The sequence below is a fragment of the Panulirus ornatus genome, chromosome 13 (assembly GCF_036320965.1).
Source record: "Panulirus ornatus isolate Po-2019 chromosome 13, ASM3632096v1, whole genome shotgun sequence".
NCBI classification, from domain to species: Eukaryota; Metazoa; Arthropoda; class Malacostraca; order Decapoda; family Palinuridae; genus Panulirus; species Panulirus ornatus.
The window spans coordinates 15,594,358-15,604,517 of NC_092236.1; positions in this window are offsets into that span (position 1 = coordinate 15,594,358).

A 10,160-nucleotide genomic window follows, 5' to 3' on the forward strand; every position below is an offset into this window, starting at 1 on the left:
CTTTCCCTCATTCACTCATGTCTCATTTTCTATCTCTCTCTCTCTCTTTCCCTGTTTGCTCATAGACTTTCGATCTGGTTTGTTTCCTACCAACGGCACTTTAAAGCAGATCTAGCACCCGGGGACCAACAGCAGATTAAATAAACTCTCAGTCGGTAGTAAGGCACAGTTTGGACCAAGATGGTTTCCCTTTTCTCTCTGTCTGTCTTTGCCTTTTCCTCCATTTCATCTCAACTGAAGCAAAAGACTAAGAACTATGGACAAAACCTGAATTGCTTACTGAAAATGAATAAAGAATCTAAAAACTATGAATAAACCCTGAATTGCTTACTGTAAGTAAAGAATCTAATTCCTTTGAAGGTTTTCAACGTCAAGTGGAAGCAAATGAAGACGAGCTTTGCTATTTACTTTCGTTAGCAATGTGTCACTTTCCAGGCTCGACATCACGTTCTTAAAGTAACATGTCAGCCATCGCCTCCTCCCCCCCATCCCTCCCCCACCTTTTTTTTTTTACTGGTAGGATCCGCTTTCCCTTCGCTTGGTTCGCCTATATGCCCGTGGGTTCTTATAAACTCGGGTCGCGGGTTCGAGACCCCCACTGCCAACACGGTGAACACAGACTTATGGGGTGGTGGTTATGTATTCCACTGGTGTAGGAGAAAGTTTGTGGTGTCGTAGCTTGCTAGTGTCACTGTACAGTGTGTTAATGGGATAAATTAACTTGTAACAGTGATAAGAAACACACACACACACGCGCACATTATACATATATATATATATATATATATATATATATATATATATATATATATAATGATTACGAACACATCACACGAACGAACATACGAAACAGGAGACTGAACGGGAAATAAACAAAGGCGCGTCACAGACGGCAGCTTAAGACACCAGGGAAGATACGCAACCCTTAAAGAAGTATAAGCAACGCACGTCCAGTGACACCACGACGTGCCACGGACGACACCGACGAAAGAACGCACGTCACGGACCGTGCTATGCTGTCTCACGACGTCCCCCCCCCCACCCCCTCCCTCCCCAAGGAAGCATGCCACGGACGTGGACGGACAAGGCCTGGAAACCACCACCCTGACCTCCAGCAGACTAACGAGCCGGGGGGCGGCTGCCTGGGTCTCGACGCAGGTAAATTGATGCATTGATTCTTCCAGGAACCTATCCGGCTTGACGCCCCTGAGAGACGAGGGACGTTGGGCTCTCCAACGTTGTGACGGAGAGGCGACTTCCCCCTGAACCCTGGCCGGGGTTTGGTTGCCGACCAGATGAACGATGGAAATTGGTTTTACATAGTGAAGGCCATAATGCTACTGAAAATAATACACCCAAGATCACCTTCACCAAAAGAGAAAAACCCTGAAAAACACAAAAGGCTAGATGTTACGAGAGGTCCCCTCCCCCCACCATGTCGATATTCCGTGATGTATATATCAGCCAACCACCGGTAATGATTGCCACTGACTTATATAGAATATTTCCTCTAGATACAGACCTTCGTGTCTTGTCTCCCTACTTCAGGTGACAGACATGAAAATCTGAAATTTATCCTGACTCATGGAACGGGGAAATGATGGCGGAGTGAATATGCGTTTGTTGAGGGTGAAGGGAATTCAGCTTTATCGATGTTTAGTGAAGATGATGTCGGGCTGGAGCGAAGTGAATTGAGGCTGATTGAGGGACGGAGTGAAGATGTGTCTGGCGGTGTTCCTCTGCCTGGTGAATATGATGGTAAGTGACAGTGTGGAGAGAGAGAGATACATACCACATTCGCTTGTGAAAGTTTGCATGTCTAATTCACTTATATGTCAAGCACTTGGAATTGGTTATTTTGGCCGTCGTAGGAGAGTGGTATGTTATGTGGGTGACACTTACATTTAGAGACAAATGATCCATTGCTATACGTGCAGTGGTAGAAATGGTCATCTTATATTAGGACGACGAGTCTTAACTTTGGGGAAGTATTCCCAACGCCCGTCCAGGTAGGGCCAGAGGGGTTGCGTCTGGCGTTGCGTCATTCCATTGAAAATCTTCATGGTCGGCTCTACTTCAGGCGGGAAACAAAGTTTGATAAAGTCTTTGCGCTGAGCAAAAGTTGTTGTGCCCATTGGGTGAGGAGACGTGCGGCCCTGAATGCTGTCAGCTTCATTTTGCTCTCCCTTCCTTCGCTTGTCTAAGAATACTGAACTGAGGTGCACCTCCGGATTTCTGACGGCGTACTTCCAAATGCCAGGCTGCTTTTGGAGCGGGAGTCATCATCTTCGACAGTGCTCCCCCTCCCCCTCAAGCTACGTTTTTAAGTCTTAGGCTTCATGTCGACCAATCTCTGTGACGCCATAAGGCGAGGAGGCATCACACGGGATGGAGGTGTTGGAGGCCGGTGCCTACGATGTTCATATCTCTTGCGACACCATGGGCAGGATTCAGAGAGAGAGAGAGAGAGAGAGAGAGAGAGAGAGAGAGAGAGAGAGAGAGAGAGAGAGAGAGAGAGAGAGAGAGAGAGAGTTCACGGGTCACCCTTACCCGTTGCTGGTCGGTCAAATAAACTCTCCAGTGGTTGGGGTCTTGGTCACCACAGTGACCTAGACTACGCTACAATTAATGTCTCCATTTTACGATAAAAAAAGAAAAAAAAAGTCGCCTTATTAGATGGCGCCCTCCACTCCCTTGCATTTCAAGCGTTAGCAGGCGTTGGCCTTTTAAGATCGTGGTGTTCGTCCAGATCAGGTCGGGTCGTCAGGTCACAGCGAAGTGCGCACGACGTCTGTCTGGCGCTGTTGCCAGGGTTAACCTATGTGGGAAGCAGGTCAACGCCTCCAGTGCTCCAGATCTAAGCTCGCTTCTCGCACGGGCCCAAAACTTGAACGCCAATGCTCGTTCTTATGTGTTCATGAATTCGTTGGTCTCAAAGTAACGGATCTACTTTGCCGTCTTCCTCTGCAGACATGGTTACTCACCGACCCAAGGGCAAGAGTAGCGAGACGAGGGGTCCGTCTTACTCATTTGCCTAACTCGCTTGCTTCATGGACTGCAAGTGGTGTGCAGGATACGGCATAAACCACGGTACTCTACGGCTCTTAACCTCTACAGATCCTCCTTATCTGAATCTCACTCTTCCTCTTAGGGATGATCATTCTTACCAACTGGATATCTTAACTCTATTCCTCTTCTTCCCTGACAAAATATCCGTGTCTCCAAATACTAAAGCCACGTCCGTTTGGACGCGCTATTGCTCTCCTTCTAATCTACAATTTCTTCTACATTATTCCAGCTTCTTCTTGCAAAATGCCAAAGTTATTTGTCAAATGCATACAGGATATCGCAACAGAAAGAGATCGACATTAATGGTCTGCTTTAGAGTTGTTGCATGTGGTAATGTGTCGCAGGGTTCTCAGCGAGACTCAAAACGTCTGTGAGAAGGTTGTGAGGAGGTATCGGAAGAATACATGTCCTTGAGTCAAACTACGTGTGGCCGTTCGTAAGCTCCAGTGCCTTCCAGTCGAGTGTCGTGTGCCAAGACTCTATGACCTTCCCTCCCTCTGTGTGTTCAGTTATGAGAGTCTGTAGTGTGGTAATGAGCCACGACAGTGGACGAATATCACTATATAATATAATCAATTACCAATGCATCACGAATAATGTTATTGGAATCAATTATACCATCCAATTTTGGGTTCATAATGAGGAGAGGCTTCCCTGCCTACTTTCCGAAGCGTTCCTTGGTGTACATTTGGATATATTGGTCGACCCAGGACACGATCATCCTTGGAGGAATATAGCACAGGGCGTGAAGGAAGAAAGCACCTCCAGTCCTTTGCTGTCGGCTATACAGGATAGCTTTCACAATAAACTTCCAAGCCTATATCCCACGTGAGTGGTCTACACGACCACTTCTTTTCCTTGAGAAAGTATAGTTTCGAATCTCCCATTTCCTCCCATACTAAGCTCTCAAACGACCAGTGTACCATCAAGTTCATTTTGACTTAGTTGCGTGTGGTGTTCTTCAATGGAAGAACTAGAATGGTAATCAGGGCAGGACTTGGCACGATAGAGAGAGAGAGAGAGAGAGAGAGAGAGAGAGAGAGAGAGAGAGAGAGAGAGAGAGAGAGAGAGAGAGAGAGAGAGATCTTTCCTCCGGGCTGGCCTCAAGCTTCAACCGTTCCCGCCCATTCATATACTTTAAGTTCACCTCCTCTACATGAAGGGCACGTGTCCACCTCTCTCTTTCCCTCCCACTGACAGATCTCCCCTCTCCATTGCACCCTCCTCCCCTGCAACCCACGGCAGGGATCGCTCCAATTACGAGATGGCAGAATATGTATATTGAAGCAATTTCAAAAGACTGTAATTGTGTGTTTCCCATCTGCCGTAGACAGAGTAGGGAAATATAGATTCCTATCTCTCTACTTAGGCCTGCTTCATGGCAGAATCCCTTACTCGTAGGTACGCAGCTAAGTACCGTCTTTGTCTGTCTGTCAGCTTGTCTGTCTGTCTGTCTGTCCTCTCTCTCTCTCTCTCTCTCTCTCTCTCTCTCTCTCTCTCTCTCTCTCTCTCTCTCTATATATATATATATATATATATATATATATATATATATTCTATTTATTCATTATACTTTGACGCTGTCTCCAGCGTTAGCGAGGTAGCGCAAGGAAACAGACGAAAGAATGGCCCAACCCACCCACATACACATGTTTATACATAAACGACTACACACGCACATATACATATATACATTTCAACGTATACATACATATACATACACAGACATATACATATATACACATGTACCTATTTATACATGCTGCCTTCATCCATTACTGCCGCCACCCCGCCACACACAAAATGAACCCCAACCCCCGCGTGCGCGCGAGGTAGCGCCAGGAAACGACAACAAAGACCACATTCGTTCACACTCAGTCTCTAGCTGTCATGTGTAATGCACCGAAACCACATCTCCCTTTCCACATTCAGGCCCCCACAAAACTTTCCATGATTTACCCCAGACGCTTCACATGCCCTTGTTCAATCCACTGACAGCACGTCGACCCCGATATACCACATCGTTCCAATTCACTCTATTCCTTACACGCCTTTCACCCTCCTGTATGTTCAAGCCCCGATCGCTCAAAATCTTTTTCACCCCATCCTTCCACCTCTAATTTGGTCTCCCACGTCTCGTTCCCTCCACTTCTGACACAGGTATCCTCTTTGTCAATCTTTCCTCACTCATTCTCTCCATGTGCCCAAACCATTTCAAAACACCCTCTTCTGCTCTCTCAACCACACTCTTTTTATTACCACACATCTATCTTACCCTTTCATTACTTACTCGATCCAACCACCTCACACCACATATTGTCCTCAAACATCTCATTTCCAACACATACACCCTCCTCCGCACAACCCTATCTATCGCCCATACCTCAAAACCATATAATATTGTTGGAACCACTATTCCTTCAAACATACCCATTTTTGCTCCCCGAGATAACGTTCTCGCCTTCTACACATTCTTCATCGCTCCCAGAACCTTTGCCCCCTCCCCCACCCTGTGACTCACTTCCGCTTCCATGGTTCCATCCGCTGCCAAATCCACTCCCAGATATCTAAAACACTTCACTTCCTCCAGATTTTCTCCATTCAAACTTACCTCCCTACTGTACCTAATAACCTTGATCTTATTCACATCTACTCTCAGCTTTCTTCTTTCACACACCTTACCAAACTCAGTCACCAACTTCTGCAGTTTCTCACCCGAATCAGCCACCTGCGCTGTATCATCAGCGAACAACAACTAACTCACTTCTCAAGCCCTCTCATCCACAACAGACTGCATACTTGCCCCTCTCCAAAACTCTTGCATTCACCTCCCTAACAACCCCATCCATAAACAAATTAAACAACCATGGTGACATCACACACCCCTGCCGCAAACCGACATTCACTGGGAACCACTCGCTTTCCTCTCTTCCTACTCGTACACATGCCTTACATCCTCGATAAAAACTTTTCACTGCTTCTAGCAATTTAACTCCTACACCATACAATCTTAATACCTTCCACAGAGCGTCTCTATCAACTCTATCATATGCCTTCTTCAGATCCATAAATGCCACATACAAATCTATCTGCTTTTCTAATTTTTTCACACATACATTCTTCAATGTAAACACCTGATCCACACACCCTCTACCACTTCTGAAACCACACTGCTCCTCCCCAATCTGGTGCTCTGTACATCCCTCGAACCTCTCGATCAATAAACTCGCATATAATTTCCAAGGAATACACAACAAACTTATACCTCTGTAATTTGAACACTCACCTTTATCCCCTTTGCCTTTGTACAATGGCACTATACATGCATTCCGCCAATCCTCAGGCACTTCAACCTGAGCCATATATACATTGAATATCCTCACTAAACAGTCAACAACACAGTCATCCCCTTTTTTAATAAATTCGACTGCAATACCATCCAAACCCGGCGACTTGCCGGCTTTCACCTTCCGCAACGCTTTCACTACCTCTTCTCTATTTACCGAATCATCCGCAACGCTTTCACTACCTCTTCTCTATTTACCGAATCATTCTCCCTGACCCTCTCACTTCGCAGACCACCTCGACCAAAACACCCTATATCTGCCACTCTATCATCACACACATTCAACAAACCTTCAAAATACTCACTCCATCTCCCTCCACCACTGCTTGTTATTACCTCCCCATTTGCCCCCTTCACCGATGTTCCCATTTGTTTTCTTGTCTTACGCACTTTATTTACCTCCTTCCAAAACGTCTTTTTATTTTCCCTAAAATTTAATGATACTCTCTCACCCCAACTCTCATTTGCTCCCCTTTTCACCTCTTGCACCTTTCTCTTGACCTCTTGCCTCTTTCTTTTATACATCTCCCAGCCATTTGCACTATTTCCCTGCAAAAATCATCCAAATGCCTCTTTCTTCTCTCTCACTAACAATCTTACTTCTTCATCCCACCAATCACTACCCTTTCTAATATATATATATATATATATATATATATATATATATATAGAGAGAGAGAGAGAGAGAGAGAGAGAGAGAGAGTTGAGGGATGTAACAACAGCTGGCCCAAAGCCTCAATCTCAGCTGCTTTACAGGATACATCTCTCGTCAAGACCAGGGATGAGACCTGAACAAAACCCGAGACAACAACAACAACACCGTATTAGGCCATAAACCAGCATTTCCTTCCTATCCCTCATAAAGACGAAGCATTTCTTGCAGGACACCCAGTCACTTGTGTGTGTGTCCACTCCTTCCGTCCGCGGGGTCTGTGGTGGTGGTGGCGGCGGGGAGGAAGAAATTTGAGTTAGACAACATGAGGGAGGAGACATTTGCATGTAGATTGTGTGTGTGTGTGTGGGTGAAATGTATAAGGGAGATGTCAGGCACGGGGGGAAAAAAGCCTGATTGCTCTCTGGGCTTTGACGACAGTGATACGTGTTTGTGTTAAGTGTGAGTGACTTGGAGGGAGAGAGAGAGAGAGAGAGAGAGAGAGAGAGAGAGAGAGAGAGAGAGAGAGAGAGAGAGAGAGAGAGAGAGAGAGAGAGATAGAAGGCGTACGGGAATAAAGGAGGCAAAACAAAGTGAGGGGCTGACGACAGCTTTTAGTAAAATAATGAAAAAGAAAATAAGAACGGCCGGACATCTGCTACATCCTATAACTAGAAACGATGGAAGAGAGGCATGTTTTGCAACACATATGTCAAGGTATATTGCTGCTTGTGTTTTGTTTTAACTAGTATGTTATGAGTATATGGTGAAGGTCGGAGGGAAAAGGATATGACCAAAATATAAAATAAATACTGTTTGCATTTTGCTTGACACATGCGATTAAAGAGAAGGTTTAATTGTAACTCAATTTGTCTCGTAACGTGAAAATGATTCAATTTTTCGGTCAAGGAACTTCGTATATTTCTTTTCTAGCATCTAAAGAATTGAGCGGTTCAAGACTCGTAACCCTACACTGATTTTTATTTTACATATAAAAAGGTTTAGTCTGGATTTTAATATGGCTCATAACCTGTTGCCTTATCTGTTAAATACCAGCGGATTCGAACCCTCCGGGCTCTCATCACTCGCTCCTGAAGGCCTGGGGGGATCTGACCAGCAGGCTCATGACCTTTTCTGAACTCCGACTTGCACTGACTATGACGCTTCGACAACAAAACCTTTGTTTCGCAGCTTCAGAGAAAGGTGGAATGGCATTGTTAAGTGGTATAACCACTAATCTCATAATCTTTTTCCACCTCTTCATACAACCCATAAACCCCGTACAACTTACGATTCAAAAACAGCACATTTTTCCGCAAATATATACTTCTTTCCTACTTAGGATATGGATGAATTACTGGCACCTATGTATGTGGGTCAATCGTCTTAAATCTGGCACCTTCCTAGGCATGTCTACATACAGAAGACAGACAGGACTGCATTTTTATAAGTACAAAACATCTAACTGGGAAAAGATGCACAAAACGATCACACCGGTGTTCGTTATGATGATCACCAACGTGGCAATTTATACTGTGTGCATAATGCATCTAAACGCATTTCAGTAACATCTGTGTTCATGTTTTATGGTCAGACTAATGGTAAATCTTATTGTCCTTGTGATGTTATACACCTACCTCCAGCGAATATGATCAAGACGAATGATATACAGTTGATATTTTACCTTGTGAGTTACTGTGCATAATCACAACACTATGTTACGTATACTGTGTTGATTTTTAGTCTATTCTTATTTCTTGTTCAGATAAACTTAGGCCAAGTATGAGCACAGATTCAAGATATCTATTACTCATCAAGCTGCCCAGTGGGGTCAGGCAGACCAGGAATTCCTGAAAGATGACAAAGTAGCCATCAAATGTTCACTGTGATCAATGGCCCCCCCTGATAACTGTCATATCCTTTATACTTTCCAGACAATATGATCGCTTATTCTTTTTATCACGTCCAATACCTATGCTGCACTGCAGGCGACACAAGTGTGCAACAACCATCTATTAATGCAGATACATGTCCCAGCTTTAGCTGATGCATGTAAACCTATATCAACGTTGCAAAGACAATGAACTTCATGATTATCCGTAAATTACATGTTTTTTCCACGACCCTCCCCCCGAGACCGCCTCTCTGTGCATGAGACTCTAAGATTACCTTCGTTACAGTCGTGGGCGATGAAGGAAAAGCCATTGTATAAATGTAAATTGACTTGGTCGATCGCCAGGAACGGAGGAAAATTGTCAAATTATAACGATGATGAAGAGAATGTTAGGGAGACTAGTCAACACGGTGGTGGTGGTGAGGAGGAGGAGGATGGGAAGGGATTCTGATGATGGAGAGTGGTGGTGGTGGTATATAATGATGGCTGTGGTGGTGATGACACCAGTGTAAATCATGATGTTGATTAGTGATGCTAATGATGGATAGGGCGATGATGATGATGATGATGATGATGATGATGATGAAAGGATGGACGATGATGATGGTGGCGGTGATGGTAATGTTGCAAATGGTTCTTAAAAGTCGATGGTCACAACCTCCACTGAACACCCTTTTCCTTCCAGGCCAGAGGCTCCCTTACAATCGGATCAACGCCACTGCTGCCGTGGAGACCTCTAGCGCCGGACATACAGTTCTCACTGTAGCCAGACGGACTCTCAACCACCTGCAGTTGCTAAACAAGCAGGAGTTGCTAACTCGGCCACAAGCATTTCAAGTCTTTGATCTATTCTCTTCTCACTACCAAATGCCTTTTGGGCGTTGTGTCTAAAGGTACGCTTGCCTTTTGCAAGATATTTTCACCATGTATATTGTAGATGGCAGGGCTCTTTGGGGTCTTAGCCCTTTAAGCACGAAGGTACGATCCTTAAGCACGACGGTACGCCCCTTGAGTAAGACGGTACGCCCCTTGAACACGATGGTACAATCCCTTGCCATACCATCAGATCTTAGCGTCGCAATATCGTGCTTAAGAGCCATTATGTCGTGGGTGAATGCTTAACCATCTCTGATCGTTGGAGGTTCGAAGGAAAACTAAACTAATCAATTCCCAACATTCTGCAAGTAGGTGTCGACATT